At 49.3% G+C, this 19022-nt stretch overlaps 1 long non-coding RNA gene across 2 annotated transcripts; it reads left to right on the top strand.

Annotated features, from left to right (window-relative positions):
- Positions 1-5666: 5666 nt before the first annotated feature.
- Positions 5667-18728, top strand: LOC123582159. 2 transcript variants are annotated; one of them, XR_006704249.1, is made up of 3 exons: positions 5667-5724; positions 6279-6427; positions 18618-18728. It is a non-coding gene; the product is annotated as an uncharacterized LOC123582159 (long non-coding RNA). The 2 variants fall into 2 exon arrangements; XR_006704250.1 differs by lacking the exon at positions 18618-18728 and adding an exon at positions 17082-17246.
- Positions 18729-19022: the final 294 nt, after the last annotated feature.

The raw sequence follows: 19022 nt of genomic DNA, 5'->3' as shown, positions 1-19022 counted from the left end.
CTTCCCCTTTCTTTCTATCCTCTCCTGTTGCCCTCCCTGTCCCTCAGACGTCCTCTCACGGTCCCCCCCTCTCCTCTCCTCCCCTAGCCCGCCCAGGCCTGCCTCCCCGCCCCCCATTTCTCTCCCTTCCTGCTTCTGCCCCTCTGTACCTCCTCCCGGTGTGCACATTTGGGGCCAGGTCAGCTCAGTGGGGCCCATCGGGAGGCACCAGGCTTCTCTTCAGAGAGAGACAGATGCTGCCCCACCTAATGTTGAAGAGGCGACCCCAGTTACAGAGTTTAAAGGCATAAAAACCTGGCTGGAAAGCTTAACTTTGACCTCTAGTCCTTCCCAGTGATTAGAGTGCTTACCGCTTCAGGAACACAAGCTCGAGTTACTTCACACAGACGTGTGAGTTTCCGGCCCGGTTCCATCAGGGGTCCGGCTCAGTCGTCTTTTCTTTTCTTTTTAACATTTATTTATTTTTGAGAGACAGAGACAGGGCACGAGCTGATGAGGGGGGGAGGCGGAAAGAGAGGGAGACACAGAATCGGAAGCAGGCTCCAGGCTCTGAGATGTCAGCACAGAGCCCCCGACTCAGGGGCTCAAACCCACGAACTTCGAGATAATGACCTGAGCCAAAGTTGTATGCTTAGCCGACTGAGTCACCTGGGTGCTTCATTTTTTTTTTTTTTTTTAAGCTTATTTATTTATTTATTTATTTATTTAGAGAATCCCAAGCAGGCTCCATGCTGTTAGCAAGGAGCCTGATGTGGGTCTTGAACTCACAAACTGTAAGATCGAGACCTGAGCCGACATCAAGATTCAGATGCTTAACCGACTGAGCCACCCAGGCACCCCTCAATCATTTCTTATGACTTTCTCAGACGGTTTCCGCTCTACGTGGCTGCACGGATGTAACAGGTCTGCAAACAGTAGTCAGGGCAAAGGGTTTCCTTGTTCATTTCCAGCAAGAGAGAGGAAAAAAGCACGGCTTCCCATAGTTCTCTTTTGAGAACGAGAAGGGGCTTCCTGAGAAACCTCCTAGTCTCGGGTCTCATTGACCAGAATTGGCCCCCACACCCCCTTCCTGAGCCAACCATCGGCAAGGACAAAAGGAATACCCTTGCACCTATCAGGCATTCTCTCTGGGCTGAGGACAAGCCCCCCCAAATTCACACTGTGACCCAAGGAGGTGGGGTGGGGGAGGTGCCGGTGAGTCAGCCCTAACACCCTCTCCAGCTCCGCGTTCACCCAGGGGAACGGGTGATGGGGGCTGAGGGTACGTAAAGCTCCGGGGCCCGCAAGGAGCATCTTCCCAGGTCAGTCATATTAACTGAAGATATGTCACATTAAAATAAGCACAGATAGATGATTGCCTAGCACGCGAAATGCACCTACGGCTTTCGATGAAAACACGAGAGTTGGAAGTCATTTTCTGCGTAATTAAGCCACATAGAAAACTCACAGTAGGGGCGCCTGGGTGGCGCAGTCGGTTAAGCGTCCGACTTCAGCCAGGTCACGATCTCGCGGTCCGTGAGTTTGAGCCCCGCGTCGGGTTCTGGGCTGATGGCTCAGAGCCTGGAGCCTGTTTCCGATTCTGTGTCTCCCTCTCTCTCTGCCCCTCCCCCGTTCATGCTCTGTCTCTCTCTGTCCCAAAAATAAAATAAACGTTGAAAAAAAAATATTTTAAAAAAGAAAACTCACAGTATACACTGGCTGAATGAGTGAATGAACAACTGATGGGGACAGGCAACTTCAGGCTACTTCCAGGCCTAGGGGTGCCCTTTGCCCTCCTCTGTCAGGGGTGTTTTGGCAAAGAAGTTTGAGAAACACTGCAATAAACAGACAAGGTGCCCCAGGAGTGTTCTGACCATTTTTTTTTTTTTTTTAGCAGTCTGTAAATTTCACTCTTTTATTTTGTAATTAAAAGGTATTTCATGTTGATTTATTCTGGAGAGAGACAGAGCACAAGCAGGGGAGGAACAGAGAGAGGGAGAGACACAGAATCTGAAGCAGGCTCCGGGCTCCGAGCTGTCAGCACGGAGCCGGATGCGGGGCTCGATCCCACGAACCTCTGAGATCATGACCTGAGCTGACCGCAGCCACTCCGGGGGGCAGGCTGGGGAGCGGGCAGCCGTCTAGCAGGGTGTGGCTGGAGATGCTGAGTCCAGGTCGGTGGCTTTCTGGAAGGTCTCAGCGCGGTGGGCCTTGGTGCGACCCGATTATACCGTGCCTTCGGTACAAAGCGGGAGCGTGGGGTAAACACCGGGGCACGAAAGCAAGAACCCAAACCTTGGACCCGGCTCTGCCTCTCATGAGCCGCTTGGGCTTTGAGGTTCCTCAGCTCTAAAATGAAGGGGTGAAAAACGTTTTTGTTTTTGTTTTCCCTCTGAACCTAGGCCCTCTGAGAAAAGCTGAGAGCATGCCAGATACTACATCACCTCCTGGAGATATGAGGGTTCTGAGCAGTAAAGGAAGGAAACGATTGATCTTCTCTCCATTCAGAATTTCCCCAAGTATTTGATGGGTGGGCCAGGGTGGGGGGCTCAGAACATCACCTCCCAGCCCCGTCTAAAAATAGCTTCCCACCCCCAGGTCCCACAGTATCTGAAACCCTACCCTCGCAGGTTAATCTTGGGGCTGGGCCTCCCAGCCTCCCCGTGAAAACAGAAGCACTTTTAGATAGAGTCACATTAAGCCGTTATGCGTTGACATTTTGGCTGGGACTTAACTAACAGTTGGTTGAGTACAAGGTAGGCCTGGGGTGAAGGGCAAGGTAGGATACCAGGAGATGGCAGATGGGTTAGTAAAGGGACAAGGAGGCAACAGCGACCTATATTTGTCATTTAGCAACTCAGAGTGTTTTCAAGGAGGGAGAGTCCACATCAGGTTATTTGTGGCTGTAGCCAAACAAGAAAGGTAGAAGTTGAGACTTTTATACCCAGGGTGGCATTTTTCAGATGAGGAAAAATCCCAACTAAGCCCAGAAAATGGATTGACTTGCCCCAGACCCCACGGAGAGCAAGCAGGAGGGCAGGACGGCCCCGGGCCCTGGGGCTCCCGTCCTCTGCTCAGTGCCAGGCAGAGTGGGGTCTCGTGGTGGCCCTCCCTGCACGCACGATACATCTCTCCCAGCCCTGATGTCGGTTCTGTTCCCGGGAAGGATTTCTCTTGATAAGGAAATAGAGGTAAAAAGGCAAGGGAATATTTCCAAATGGTTGATCTGACAGCTGCAAATTTCATTCTGTGTTGCGCGCTGACCTCTAATTGTTTCCCAGGTAGCCCGGGACGGAGAGATCGATAAATCCCACAGATAGTTCCAATCCCGTCTGGCATCCTCGGCTTTCATCAGAAAACAGTCAGATTCATGGCTCTCTGCAAGTTTCAGCAGGTTTTTCATTTGCTGCAGAGCCCGGTGAACTATGTTCTGGCGGAGGACCTGGCTGGGGACTGAGACACTCTCGGTGACCCGGAGGGCTGAGCTGGGAGGGAACTGGGCGTTGCTGGCCCGACCTCCCCTTGTCCAGGTGGGGAGACGGAATGCCCGAGAGACCGCAGCGGCCACAAAGGGAGTGGGAACTGCAACCCCTTCTCCTGTGGATTTTTCTACTCGACCAAGCTGCCTCCATTAGGTTATTACTGCAAGAGGGAGGTGTCATTTGGTTAACCCGTCCCCAGAGATCTCTTTAAAGGAAGGCTTAGAGGCAGTAGAAGAAACAACAGATTCGTTAATCACAAAGGCTACTTCCTTCATTCTCCTCTCTCTGCCCACCAAGGTCGTGGCACTTCCCCTATCCCCTACTTGCTGAGCCTCAGTTTTCCCAGCTGCACAATGGGGATGAGAATTCTCCGTGTCTAAATGGGCTCTCAGGAGGATGAAATGAGTGGGTGAGTGGAAACGCTCACCCAGAGCCCGCCCGAAGTCCGTGGGAGCCTCCCCGAGTGTGAGTGAGGCTCAGAACTAGTCGGCCACCTGCTCTGTCTATCAGAACTAGTCACCTGCTCTGTCTAGGAGCCCTGAGACCCGAGACTAGGCTGCCCGGCAGGTGGACCTGAATTTATAGCCACACTCTGCAAGGACTGTGCCCTGGCCAGGGTGTCCGATGTGTCCTGATTCCCCCCCACTGGACCGCAGGAGCCTGGTGTGGGGCTCCAAGCAGGTGTTTGGGCACCAGGCAGTGTCTGGGTAATGGGACAGGGTGGCATTGGGTCCACAGGATGTGTTCACAGAGAGGACACTTGGGTGCAGAATCACCCAGTCTCTCTCTCTCTCTCACATACTACACACACACAGACACATACACACGCACGCACACACACACACACACACAGCTAAGAAGCCAAGGTCAGTGTTGGCATCAGTCTTCACCTGCTGGCCAAATCTGAGCACCAAACTCTCTGACCCTCTTACATCCATGCAGTGACAGGACTGGAATCCACTGAGGGCCGAGGTCTTTCCTGGCCTGCCCTGCGTTTCTGCAGTGAGTTTAGCAGAAAGAATCCCCATCTAGAGTCTTCAGACTCCAGGTGGACCTCAGCACGGCATTAGCCAGCCGTGTGACGGTGGGAAACTCACGTCACCTCTCTGGGCTTCCGTTTTACCACCTGTGAAACGGAGAGAGAGAGCTGCCTGGGTCGGGTCTCTCCCCACCAGGGTCTTTGAGACAAATCGCAGCCCAGGAGAGGTGGGAAAGGCCCAGCACATCGCCGAACCTAATGCCTTTCAAACGTTGATTTCGGCAGATGAAGCTTTAATTATTTTTACTCTGGACCCCAACTTCTTTTTTTTTTTCGATATATGAAATTTATTGTCAAATTGGTTTCCATACAACAGCCAGTGCTCCTCCCAAAAGGTGCCCTCCTCAATACCCATCACCCACCCTCCCCTCCCTCCCACCCCCCATCAACCCTCAGTTTGGTCTCAGTTTTTAAGAGTCTCTTATGCTTTGGCTCTCTCCCACTCTAACCTCTTTTTTTTTTCCCCTTCCCTCCCCCATGGGTTTCTGTTAAGTTTCTCAGGATCCACATAAGAGTGAAACCATATGGTATCTGTCTTTCTCTGTATGGCTTATTTCACTTAGCATCACACTCTCCAGTTCCATCCACGTTGCTACAAAGGGCCATATTTCATGCTTTCTCATTGCCCTGTAGTACTCCATTGTGTATATAAACCACAATTTCTTTATCCATTCATCAGTTGATGGACATGTAGCCTCTTTCCACAATTTGGCTATTGTTGAGAGTGCTGCTATAAACATTGGGGTACAAGTGCCCCTATGCATCAGGACTCCTGTATCCCTTGGGTAAATTCCTAGCAGTGCTATTGCTGTGGACCCCAACTTCTAAGACAGAGAAGAACGGAGCTGCCCAGGCTGAGTTGGAGATGGGGGGCGGGGCGGGGAGGGTGGCCGCTGGCCTTTAGGAAGGATGCCTCCTCTGGAGTGAAACCCTGATTGTAGAACAGTTGCCTCTTTTTAGAGGTGAGGAAACTGAGGAAACCAATAAAGACCCCCCTGCTCAAAGTCACATGTGTCCACAGAATCCTAAATCCTCGGAGGCTCCGAGTTCCAGGGGTGGGAACGCCCCCTTCTGCGCCGCCCCTGTGAGCCCCGGCGTCACCTGAGGCCCCTGACAGCGCCCGGGTTACCAGGCAACCGGCCTTGTTGCCCAGCACTGCCCGTTAGCGCCTCCCAGCTGCCCTCCCAGCCAGAAGTGGTCCAGCCAAGGCTGCCCGGCTGGCAGGTAGGGACAAAGGGATTAGGCCCCATTTGACAGACAGTGTTCCTCCCATTTGCATGTCATTAAGCTGCAGGCCAGTTAGTGGAGGGGGACACATAGCTTCAGATTCCCTGCCAAGCAGGGGCACAGAGGCGCTGGGCTTCATTTGCATTTTGGACACCTGCCCTGAGCCGCGGGAGGGGATTTGGGGGGGGGGGAGTTTTCTTGAAGAGCTGACTGGGGGGAGGGGGGGGGCTGGGGTGGCCTGGGAGGCTGTGCTCATCTCGGTGCTCACTCCAACCTTTCTCTATCTCCCTCCCAAACTGTGACACAATCTGGAACAGACCTTTCTTTGGGGGGGGGGGGAGGGTCTTATTGTCCCTGGGCTTCAAACTTGCCACCAGAAAGCATCTCGGGGGAAGACAGGTACCCTCTAACAACCAGGCTGCACCCCCCACCCCCAGCCAGCATCCCCATGACACACACACACACACACACACACACACACCCCAGCCCAGCCAGGGGAAAAGGAAGGAAGAAAGGAACACAGGCTGCATTTTCTCTGCACTCCCCTTCAGAGGCCTCCCGGGGCGCTCCTGATTGACAGGATGCTAAATGCAAGAGGTTTCCTGCGATAAAGAAAGAGATTTTCTTGAAGCATTCAACTCCTGACCTTTAAGAGCTTGGGGAGCAAAATGATTTTCAGTCACTTGGGCCTGAGTGAAAGGTATGTGAATTGATCAACCGCAGGGCTCGGGCCTCCCGAGGTCTCAATGTTATGTCATTAAAATCTTACAATCGAGTTATCCTAATGCATTCGAGCAGCCACCTTCTCGGAGGCGATTAGTAAATAGACTCAAAGTTACATGGTACCGAACGCTTTCTCCCAGGGCTGCTCCAGATCCAGGAAGGTCAGCAGTGAGTTAGGGGCTTGGAGCCGAAATCTGACCTGGGCTGTTTGGGGCTTTCTTTTTGACACTCCACTAGACTGTGGTAGCGATTGTTGCTTCCTCTCGCATTTTTTCTTCTGGCTTTCTTTCTCTTGTGGAGCTGCCCACCGCTGCGGCCACAAAGCTGGCTACGGATGTAGACCTGACTACTCACCCGTTGCCTCGTTCCCCGGCAGCTGTGGTTGGTCTGGGGTACACCTGACCTGGCTGGACCAATCAGAATCTTCCTTGGGATCACTCTCTATTTCCTGCGGAGGCTGAGCGGGGAGAGTGTGAAGGTGGGTTGGTGGCAGCCATCTTGCCTGCCGTGTGTGGTCTGTCTGCGGCAGGTGGTCAAGTGCAACGAGCAGAGGTGACAGGATAGAGTGAGAGAGGGCGGGTTCCTAAATCCTCTGAGCTACCCTCATAGCTTTCTTAGCTCCATGAACCTTGAAACTCCTCCTTGGCTTAAGTTAGCCAAAGTTCTTTTCTGTGGCTGGAGACCAAAAGCCTGCTGGGCAGAGGGAGCTGGTATTCCCAAAGTACAGTTGTCTGGAGCTTGGGGAAAATGAAATTGATAGGGAATGCTATCAGGTATGATGGTGCAAGTCGCAGGTGCCACAGCAGCGCCTCAGGGATGGCCCACTAAGAAGGGAAGCTGCAGGAAGAGAGGAACTTTTGTCTCTTTTCCAGCTTCTAGAATAATGCCTGGCAATAGCTCCCCTCCTCCCTTCTCTCCTTGGCTGCAGGATCTTGACTGCAGGATCACATGGCACCTCTGCTTTCTCTTGATCCCCGTCCCCTGTCTTTTTGACTCTCTGCTCTTTCCTAACTTCGGTTTGTACCCGGCCACCATGACCCAGCTCTCCTCCACAGCCTCTGCTGGTAATCGCTTCATTCTTGGTATCAGATCCAAGCGCGTTTCCAAGGTCAGAGACACAGCATCTGACTGGCTTGGCTCATCTTTTCGTACCAGGTTAACTCACAGGTCAGCAGGGTGTCCATGCCTGAGCTCATCAGCTGAGGGGATGGGGCAGGGAATCACGTGGTATAAAACATGGCCACCAGGGCAGTAGAGGTTACGGGTCAACCAGTCCTCCCTGGGAAGAGTCACAGCGTCTCTAGCACAGAATCTTCTGTTCAGACTAGACTGAAGGAAGCCAAGGACTGTCTACACTTCCCCTTCCTTGTTCCAGAAACTTCACCTGAGGCACAGGATTTTTGGTCGGCAGTGGGAACCCTTCCCCCATTCCAAGGAGTTTGCTCCCAGGTGCCTCTCTGGTGTGTTTCTTGCTTGAATTGCAAATGGAATCAGTGCATAAACCCTACATCACTCAGAGCCCCATGTTGGCAGTATCTTATTTTTCAATTTCTTTTTTTTTTTAATTGAATGAACATATTCTTTGCAAGCCGTTCTACCTTGGTGAAGGCTGTTCCCCTGTGATTCATCAGAGTAATAACTAGAAACACCATTATTTGGCTCTATCCTCCTGCTGAGAACATCACATAACTGAGAAATGTTCATGCATTTCACAGAGTTGCAGGGAGAGGAAAAGGGAGGCAGCGGGAGGAGGAGGAGAGGGAGGAAGGAAGGAACAAATGATAATGTACACGCACGGATAGGCATCCAGAGCCGTGGCGAGACATGGAGAGGAAAATGCAGACCCACACGTGGTTGCTGATCACACACACACACACACACACGCACACACACACTTGAAGGCACAGAATGAACCATACATATTTCTCTACTCAGGTTATCTCACGCTTGAAAACAATTTTTTTTTAATAAACTCAAAGAATTTCAAAGTGAGAAGAGATGTTGGAGAGCTGGTCCAACCCCCTCATGTAACATGCAAGAGAAATGAAGCCCAGAAAGACAGCGGATAGCCCTACGTGTCCCATTTGCAGACACCCACGTTCCTGGATTTCCATCTAGAAACGTATAAATCAACTAGTCTGAGATACGGGGTGCATCTTTATTTATGTTTATTGGGCTCTCGTTCCGGAGTTAATGATTTTCAGACATCCTCATCACTTCGATCGAAGGTGTGCCTAAAATATTCTTGCTCTTGGTGTTTGTTTTGTTTTTGTTAATGACCTCAGGTTGGCTAAGCACCTGGCCATATTTTCAAAAGGCTCTTCTCTGAACAGGGAAGCCCCACAATAAATGTCATATAAACTCTAGCATGTTCTCGGTGGCTGTGTGAAGGAAGGCTTTTAGGGTTGGACAAGTCAAACATTCAACTCAGTCTTCTGGGAACACTCCCATTTCTTCTCCAGTTGTATTGGACGCTTCCTTAGTCCAGCTCTCCTCACCTCCTGCCCGAATGATTGCCTGGTCCACTGACTCATTACAACGTCTCCTAAAACATGGCTCTCACTTTGCCCTTCTTCGAGTGACCAGCACCCCAAGCTGCACATGTCCACTTTTGCATCCATCAGTCATCTTCTGGCTGCAAGTGAAAACACCCTACTCAAGCAAGGTGGCAAGCTTGCGGAAGGACTGGGATATTTATGGGTTCACCTGACTGGATGTTCAAGGGGTAAAGGCTGGATTCTGAGGTCTTATTGGTGCCATCAAGAACATCTCTTTTCCTCTCTTTCCTTCATTGTAACTTTTCCTCTTGTTTTCAACTTTTCGGTGTCTTCATGATGGATGCGCGTCATATAAACGACCTAGAGCTGAAAAATTGCAATCCAATCTGATAATTTCTATTTTAACCAGAAATTTAAATCCACTGAAATATGTTGTGATTAGTACTCTGTATGGATTTACATACACTGTTTTATGTTTTGCAATCTTTTTTACTCTGCTTTTTCTAGATTTCTTTTTCTTCCATCTATTTGTTGGAGTGATCTTTTTCCTTATTTCTCTTCTTTTCCTTTACTGGTTTGGAGCTTGTACATGTTTTTAGTGGCTGTCTTTAATTTTTTAAACATTCATACTTGATGTAATAAAGTCTGATGATAATAAAACTCCATACCATCAAATAATGTAAGACCTTAGGATACTTTAACCACTATTGGCCCCTTATCGTCTTTTCTCTAAAGGTATTTGGGGATTTTTTTAGGCCCCTTCCTATCTTACATGCTATTCTTACCCAGTACTTTAGTTTCACATTGTTTTATATTTAATAAACTTATTTAATGTCATCACTATAGTTCTATACAGGAAATATTTGATTGGACTCTTCCACATGTGTATCATTTTATTTGTTTAGCAATTCTCTTTGCACCTCAGTTCTTGCTTCTAGGTAAAATTTCCTTCTTCCTAGGATCATCCTGCCATAAGTCCTTCACAGAAGACCTGTTAATAGAAAGCCCAGGGGCACCTGGGTGGCTCGGTCAGGTAAGCATCCGACTTCAGCTCAGGTCATGATCTCACAGTCTGTGAGTTCGCGCCCCGGGTCAGGCTCTGTGCTGACAGCTCAGAGCCTAGAGCCTGCTGCGGATTCTGTGTCTCCCTCGCTCTTTGAACCTCCCCTGCTCGAACTCTCTTTCTCTCTCTCTCTCTCTCAAAACTAAATAAATAAACATTAAAAAAAAGAAAATTCTGTGTTTCTTTGAAGTGGCTTTCCTTTTTTTCTGCCTCTTAATTAGAATTCTAATCTGGCAGGGTTTTTCCTCTCAACTCTTTGAAGATGTTATTCCGTTTCCTTCTTGTTTCTATAGATGCTATTAAAGTTGATATTGCTCTAGAGTTGCTAGTTCCTTTATAATAATCTCTATCTTTTCTCTGTTCTCTCTCTGAAGACCTCTGTGTCTTTGGGGCTCTGAGGTTTTAGTACAATGTGTGGTGCTCAAAGGGTGCATTTGTTTTTATTCATCCTGATTGAGACTATCTGTGATTCCCGAGTCTGAGGATTAATGCTTATCAGGAATTCTGAAATATTGTTAGACATTATGTTGTCTAATGTTGGCTTTCTCTCATTCTCTCTACTCTCCTTCTCTAACCCCAATTAGATGTACATGGTGTCTTCTCATCTTGCCGTCCACATCTCCTAACTACTTGTCCGTATTTCTATCTCTAATTCTTTGCATGCTGGGTATTTTCCTCAGACATATTTTCAAGTTCACTAATCCTCTCTCCAATTGTATCTAATCTACTCTTTAACTCATCCCCTTTTTTATATCAATGAGTATGGTGTTTTCACTTCTAAAAATTCTATTGGGTTCTTTTGCAGCATGAAAATTATTTTCCCATATTGCCATGATCTTGTTATAGGGTCAAGTCCTCCTTTTACATATGTATTCATTTCAAGCATGCTCATTTTGAGGGACTCGCTGTTCTGCTACCTAGAGTTTTTGGGGTGGAAGATATTAGGGTCTAATATTGTTCTTTGTTGGGTTTCCTGACTCTCATTCAAGGTGGATATAGATTCCTTGTGTGTTTTGTTAGGTAGGGTTAGGAGACTACTGTCAATGAAGCTTTATCTGTGGAGAATAATTTGGGTTGATGGCATGTTGCCAGGGTCTGAGTTTGCTTCCGTTCAATACCCCACGGGCATTCCTTCTCCATATTAGCATCATTTTTATGTTAGCTGTAGATTTGGGTATTCCCAGACAATGCAGGTTGTACCACGACATAGCTTAACCCCTCGCACGATACACGCTTGAATTATAAATAATCGGGGGGGGGGACGCCCCCCACTTCAGAGCTCAGGTCAAGACACAAAACAGCTTTCCTCTTTTTCCCTTGTGTAAAATGCTATGTTCAGGTTGTATCCAGATTCAGTGGTTATCTTCGGTGTGGTTCCAGATCCCAAAACAGATATTCCCATGCACCTCCTTTAGGGAGGGAGTGGTCTCCAGAGAAACCTGTGAGAAAGTGAGGGATGAAGGAGAAGAAGCTGAACCAAGACATGGTTTCAGCTAAAGCCTAATCTACGGGGAGCACTGGCATGGAAATGGTACCACAGGGCTGTCTGCCAATGAGGCAAGACCTTTGACGTATCCCTGCGTCAGTCAGTGGCCGGCTGTGGATGACTCTGAAGGTAGGTGGGGACAGACCGTGACCTCCCGGTATCCCCCAAAGAGGAGATTCCCAGCTGCTGAGGGACATGTTCTGGAGAAGAGTGCAGCTGGGAGCTATTCGGATCCCAAACTCACAACAGCTGGGAGTTGGAAGAACTGGCCAGGCAAAGAGGATCTGGGCAGGGCACCAAGGGCATCTAAGACAGTGGGAAAGAGTGTTATAATTGATTAACAACAACAACAAGTTATGCAAGCTGTTCTTTGTTGAGCACTTATGTGCCAGACAGCATCCTTAGTGCTTTACATGTGTTCTCATTTAATCCTGATAATAACCACAGAGCTAAGTGCTGTTATTTCCCAAGATTCTGGCTAAGGAAACTGAGTGAACCACAGAGAGTCTAGTCAAGGTCACACAGGAGACAGGGTTCACGTTGCACCCTAGAACGAGGACGCATCACCACTCAGTGACGCCTGGTGTGAGCATGAGGCACAGGAGTAGCCACGCTGGTGGCAGAAATATACCATTTTGAAGACGTGGGACTGCCTTGGGCAGGAGTCGTCTCCCTCCAGATGCCTCTGACCTTTACCTGGGTGCTCTATAGCTCACCAGCTCACACTGTCCAGGACATAGCAGGAAGACGGTGTCTCCTCCCAGAAACTTCCACTTCTAAAGGAAACTGACCACCCAGACACCATTTGGCCTCTTGAGCTGCCAGCCAGGGTGGTAAGAAATTGAGTAATCATGACATATGAAGAATGGGTGAACAGACTGGAGGCACTGAACCCAGAAGGGCGTTCTGAGGGGAGTCGCAGGGTCTCAGAGAAGAAGAGGATGGCTGAGCTCGCGCATTATGATAGACGAAGGGAGAGACCCAGAAAGGCGTAATGACTTGCTCTAGGTCTAGTGTCTGGTGGTTTTAACCCACGGCCTCTGATTGAGTGGTGCGCTGGTAAATGTTTAACGATCAGCACTCCGAGAATCCAGATTTGTAGCAATTGCCAGTTTATGTTGTGTAAACATTCCCACTGTGGCCAATTTCAAGCTCCCAACGTGCCATCGCGAAATGCAGAGTTGGGGGGAGATGTGCATCGTCGGCCGTTGTCAGTTGGTAGAAGCTGGCGTCTGCACACCAGTGATTCCCAGAACAGAGCTCATTCTGCAGGACCAGTAATTCCCCAACATAATCCCACAATGCAGCCCAGCCATTCAAGGAGCATTCTAAGGTCACCCACGTTTGAAATCAGAGCATTCTAAATCCCCTTCTCAGAGCACGGCTTGGTGCGTGAGCTTCGGAAAGGCCCCAAAAGTCCGGCAGTAAAGAAATCTGTGCAACTTCAATTAGCTCAGCATTCTCCAAACCCGTTTGACCGTCCAACCATTTCGTCACATGCCTCTTAGTAGCGTCCCTTGGAACTAGTGTTCAACGGGGCACACTTTGGAAAGTGCCAACCAACACAAAGTCTTCACGTAAACCAAGGAGACTCCACTTGCTGTTCTCTTTGGTTCCAGAGGTGGGAAATGGGACCAATGGATTAAAATCAGGGGAATCAAAATCCAAACCGGTATGAGGAAGTCCTTCCTAATAATAAAGAGCACCCACAATAGCATGAAGCTAGGTCTTGAAGGGAAAAGGGAAAAGGTCTATTAACATAGAGGATGATGAAGGATCGTATGTCAAGGGACACTGGGAATGGACTTCTTGTACCAGGAAGAAGGCTCGAAAAGATTCCTTTGAAGGACTACGTCTGTGAAGTCCCAGGATTCCATTAATTTGAAGCCATAGATGGTGTCTGGGGTCCCAGAGCAGCGCTCTGTCAGAGAGGGGGCTGCCTATGTATAGAAATAGAGATTCCAACTCTATTGATGGGTGTGATATAATTTTAGAAGGACTAGGATACCGTCACTTTCCAAAATCTACGTCTTCAATGTCTAGTTTCTGCATGACTTCACCATTAGAGCTTTATTTCTTTAGCTTAATACTTTATTCCATGTTTGAATGTACATTCTTCTGGGAAAGGGGTGGTTTGACCTAAGCTACTATTGGCCAGTTATATCATAATCTGCAGTGTGGTTAGGATCTCGGTTCCTCCCAGAGAGCAGGTTTTGTTTGGAAAGAAGGACCAGAAGAGGGGCAGAGGGGACGGGGGTGTCTGGGGTGGGGGCTGCAGAGATTGCTGGCCAGGGGCGCCTGCCGTGGGAGCACCAAAGACAGTCTTGGCTGCCTTCGTGAATGTGTTTGGGACCAGGCCTGTCCTGAAGACATCTCAAAACTATTTTAGGAGGCAGCAAATTTAGCTGGTGGCTGGTTTGCAAATCATCCAGCTATGGTAGTATTTCTGATGAGACAATCTGTCTCAGAATGAGACATTTAAAGCCTTTACAACGAAAAGGGATTTGCCTCTCTGAACACTACCATCCAAAAAGCACAACCATTGCCGCTTCTCTCGCTGGCCAAATCCAGCAGCGGGTAGAACGTTCGTGACCACACTAGCATCATTTGCCCAGAGCTTTCCAGGTAGGAAACGTGTTCTGTGTTTACTACCCGGCCGAATTCTCAGAACAGCCCCCAAAAGCGAGCGGTCTGGTCTTTATTTGATAAACGGGGAAACCAAGGCACTCACCTGGGGTTACCCAAGGAGCAGACGGCCTGGAAGTCATTTTTAAAAATTCTGATTTGCATTTTAAACAAGCTAATACACGTATTACCTTTAAACTGTTCGGTAGTTCCACAGGGCTTTTAGTGAAAAGTATCTCTCTCAGCTCTGATTTCCCAAAACCTAGAGGCAATCACTTTTTAGCTATGTCTCCTTGTATTTATCTTCATATTTCTTTTTTTTAAGCTTATTTATTTTGAGAGAAAGAGAGAGAGAGAGAGAGAGAGCATGCAGGGGAGGGGCAGAGAGAGAAAGGGAGAGAGAGAATCCCAAGCGGGCTCCATGCTGCCAGCACAGAGCCTAAATTGGGGCTCGAACTCATGAACCTTGAGATCATGACCTGAGCCGAAACCAAGAATTGAACTCTCAGCTGACTGAGCCACCCAGGCGCCCCTGTCTTCTTATTTCTTTTTTTCTTTTTTTAAATTGTTTAATGTTTATTTATTTTTTGAGAGGGAGAGAGACAGAGTGTGACTGGGGGAGGGGCAGAGAGAGAAGGAGACACAGAATCCGAAGCAGGCTCCCGGCTCCAAGCTGTCAGCACAGAGCCCAACGCGGGGCTTGAACCCACGAACCGCGAGATCATGACCTGAGCCGAAGTTGGGTGCTTAACCCACTGAGCCGCCCAGGCACCCCATATCTTCATATTTCTAAGTCAAATGTTTATACTTTACTTCTTGGTTCAAAAGAAATTTAGAGATGATCTAAAATCTTCCCTCCCTGCAAGCTGGAGATTTAATTTTTTCACATTCCCATTTTTGTTCACACCCCCCACACACACACACTTGTCCGACCCACCCTGAGACATACACTCACATACACTTGCAGTCACACACACTCACATGCACACTTATGTTTACGTCACAGCTTTTATTTCTGCAGTGGGAGTTTGAATTTCCAGACTCTCTCTGACTGCTCTTTTTGTGTAGCATCTTGTTTTTGTTGCGTAGACACTGTGTCTTCCTCTGGGATTTTACTTTTCTGTTGGAAGTTTTCATTCACTCCCTACACTCTTTCTCTTTCTCCTGAGTCCCCCTTTCCAACGCTTCCATATTGACATCTGCCTTTCAAGTTAGACATTGTCTGTGAGTATCTGGTAATTCCTGTCTTCACATCCATGTGTACTTATAAGATGCTAAAAGGCGTTCAGACACACTCAGTGCCTGGGTGGGTGGCTTCACTCTAAGATGATGAGATAGACAGTAGCCAATTCCTTATGGTACTCCCTCCGCCAGCATCTGTAAGAATTTTCTCTTGGGCCTGTTGGTTTCCCCAGAAAGAAAGTCATCCACTGGGGAAGGAATAGGGAGGTGACTCTAAGCCTCGCCTCCAGCATTCTGGGAGCCAAGTGGCAGACCGGCCCTTGCCTCACCCTTGGTGGCACCTATGTCCCCCAAGGCCAAGGCTCTCATGTTTAGCCTTTCCGAGAGCAAAGCTCCTTTCTGCTGGCTGGGGAAGACACAGTGGCTTGGTGGTACTAAGAGGGGAGGAAATCCGGGGTCACACCTAGTCGGTTACAGACCCTACCAGAATAGTTCCTGGGAGATAGACTCCAAGTTTTGCCTGCATGTTGTCACGGTGCTGGGAGAGAGGGAAGCAGGATTGAGCAGAGGGAGGAGAGGAGCTGCAGTCACCACAAAAGACTCAGCCAATCCCAGAGAGCCCTGGAGCTGGAACGATCTCCCTGAATTGCCTTGCCCTGAGGCAAGAGGGATGGGCCTTTACTGTGTTTCATTGCGTGGTCAGGGGAAGCGGGCTACCCCAGGGAGGGGTGGCGACCTTGGGCAAGAGGATTCCCTTTAATTAAGAGCACGTCCTGGAGAGAGACCTGAGCTGAGAGTCACCAATACTCCCAGCAAACTGGGGAAGTGAGTACCTGAAGCCTGAGGGGCCTCTGGGCAGCACACCGTGACCACGACCATGGCCGTGACCGCTATGGCGCCACCCTACGCTGCTCAAATGACCTGCCATCACAGGGTTCCATTCCCCGGGGAACGTGATACTGGTTTGCATTTACTGCCTTGGCCCTGGGTGGGGGAGGCCGTTTGAAGACTTGCCCTTGGCCTTCGCTACCGTCACTCTCAACTCCACACGTCAAGGACTAGTTCTGCCAACTGGTAAGTATGTCCACTACAAAGTCTACACTTGGAGTCTGGGGAATGAACAACGGGTAGGTCTGTAGACTTAGGGGACCTGTCACGAGGTACCTGGGTCAAGACTCCATTCATTACCCGTCCCCCGCTGTGTTCCCCCCACTCCAACAGAGGTGTCACGATAGGCCTGGTGATCAGCAGCGGTGGTGACAGCGGATCCTGAGAGAGTTTCGCATTGGCCTGCAGGGGAGAGGCCTCTGCATCACCTTCCAGCGCGAGAGGATGGCTATCTTTTAACAGAAAAAAAAAAAAAAAAAAAAAAAAAGGCAAAACTTCTGTGGACCCACGAGGTTCAGAGGGATCTGGAGATTGAAGGCTTTGGAGCGCATCAACCTGAATGGCCCCATCCAGTTCTCAGGGTCCCGCTCTTCCCCAGTCACGGCCCTGACCTTGGCGTGACCGACTTTCTGAGTTCGAGAATTCAACCTCCCCTAGAATTCTGCTACTCTTATAATTAAGTCATGGATCTGGTCCTCGGCTTCTCTTGCCCTCTAGTTGCAAGAGTTGAAGTCTTTTTATGTGCTGCCGATTGGGCTCGCTGACTTTCAGACTTGGCCTTTAATTGGTGATTAATCACCCTCAGCCTTTTCTTTCTTTCTCCAATGCGTCAATTGCCCTTAGCGGTAGCTGTTTAACTTGACAGTCTCTTTAATTACTACTTCCCCAGAACCTCTCGAATGTCTCGAATATGGCCCCCACCAGAGTACTACCTTCCCCCGGTATCCCACTCTGGTGTGCCATGAGCGAACGTTTTAACAATAACCCCAAGACAGCATGCCAGGGAGTTATCCACGCCAGCTGAGGAGCCCTCCCCACCGGCCAGCGGCCAGCACTAGGTAATCTAGCCCCACAATCCCATTTTAGAGTCGGCTCCCTTGAACCACTCCTGGGACGCACCCTCTCAGGTTGGGCCCTCCAGGCCACAGACTGAGACAGAGATCTGTATTCAGGAGATGTGTTTGGGAATGGCCTTGGGACGCACACCCGGGAGGAATGATGGAAATACTACCATGCGTTGCTGAGCAATTCCACTGAGTTCAGCACCACCTAGCCCCTCGGCTTCCAGGGGTCCTCCCGGCTTCCAGCTCCTGAGTCTTTCTGGAGTTCTATTTTTTAGAATCGGTTTTCGTTAATTTTTTTTTTTTTTTTTTTTGAGGGAGAGCCCAACTGGGGGAGGGGCAGAGAGAGGGGGGAGACAGAATGCCACGCAGACTCCACTCTGTCAGCGCAGAGCCCAATTCGGGGGCTGGAACTCACGAACGGCGAGATTGTGACCTGAGCTGAAGTCAAGAGTCAGACACTTAGCTGACTGAGCCATCCGGGGTCCCCTTTCTGGGGTTTTACAGCGGGGAAGAGTTTGGCCCTTTTTGCCTCCCTGGCCCACCGCCACTCCCTTGCCTTTACAGGGACCCTGGCTGTCTCCCATCTGATGAGTTATCTGTTACAAGTTCTACTTCCCAGCTTCAAAAATTTTACTGGGATCCCTTGCGTGATGTCATTTCCTCTTACTCGTGCCCAGTGTGGATTTATGCCCCTATGTTTATTCCTTCATTGTTATTTTAGTAGGGTTTGGGGAGGGAGTGAAAGTAAACACATGTTCACTCTGCCACATTTATTGGGCATCCGTCATTGCGATTGTAGTAAACAGCAAACAATCTGAGCCCCCCCTTCTTCTCAGCACCCTTCTAGTAGCTCCCATCCCCTAGTCTGTGAATCCTGACCTTTCCTCATCTAGGGCAGAGTGTTCTCCTGCGGTCAGAACTTCCCCGTCACCTCCACCTGAAGAGGAGAACGTTTTCCCCAGCCCCACACGATCTGACCCAATAAGAGTTGAGTGTATGACGCTGTCCCATGTTGTACGGAAATGACCCTTTGGGGACTTCACATTCCTCCAGGGCGCCGTTCCCCCTCCACCAACACCTCACAGCATCTGAAAAGCTCCCTCCTTTCCCTAGTGTCTCTCACCTGGGGCTCCCACATTCCGGCCCCAACCACGATCCAGCCTGGTCAGCCCCAAAATCATTGTTTCTCGAAGAGGATCATGGAACATCTCGGGGTGTGTGCCATTGTTTCCGGGAGCTGGGGGGGGGGGGGACACAAAGCCACAGGGTGAATATGGGGCATTATCTTGGGGCGTCAACATCTGCCCTGTTGAAATAAATAGAATTATGTATGTTAAGTTTTTCTTTCCCCACCCACTCAGGTCCCTGCCCTCGTGGAACTTCCATTCTGGTGGATGTAAGTAGTGAGTATTTGGAAGACAGAAGCACCCATCTGGCTGCATAAACACTCCCTGAATGAGTAAAATGAAAAACTAATTTAAAAAAAAAAAAAAAAAGAAAGAAAGAAAAGAAAAGAAAGGCCTCCTTATCAACAGTCACATCTTTTCTTGCAAAGGGTAAGAAAAGCTGAGGTTGAAAATTCTGAAAGCCCATTAAGAGGCTGAAACCAAGAAACATAACCCCGTGGTCGGGAGATTGAAAACGGGCTTAAGAAACATAACATCAGGACTCTCCGGGGAAGTGGTTAAGTCAGAGCCAAAGGCATTAGCACTGAGTTAAGAGGAGCTCGAGCTAATGAGAAGGGAACGGAGCGTGGGGGAGCCCGG

This window comes from Leopardus geoffroyi, chromosome B3 (assembly GCF_018350155.1).
Source record: "Leopardus geoffroyi isolate Oge1 chromosome B3, O.geoffroyi_Oge1_pat1.0, whole genome shotgun sequence".
NCBI lineage: Eukaryota > Metazoa > Chordata > Mammalia > Carnivora > Felidae > Leopardus > Leopardus geoffroyi.
The sequence above is the reverse complement of the archived record's forward strand: the minus strand, read 5'-3'. Positions and strand labels throughout refer to the sequence as shown.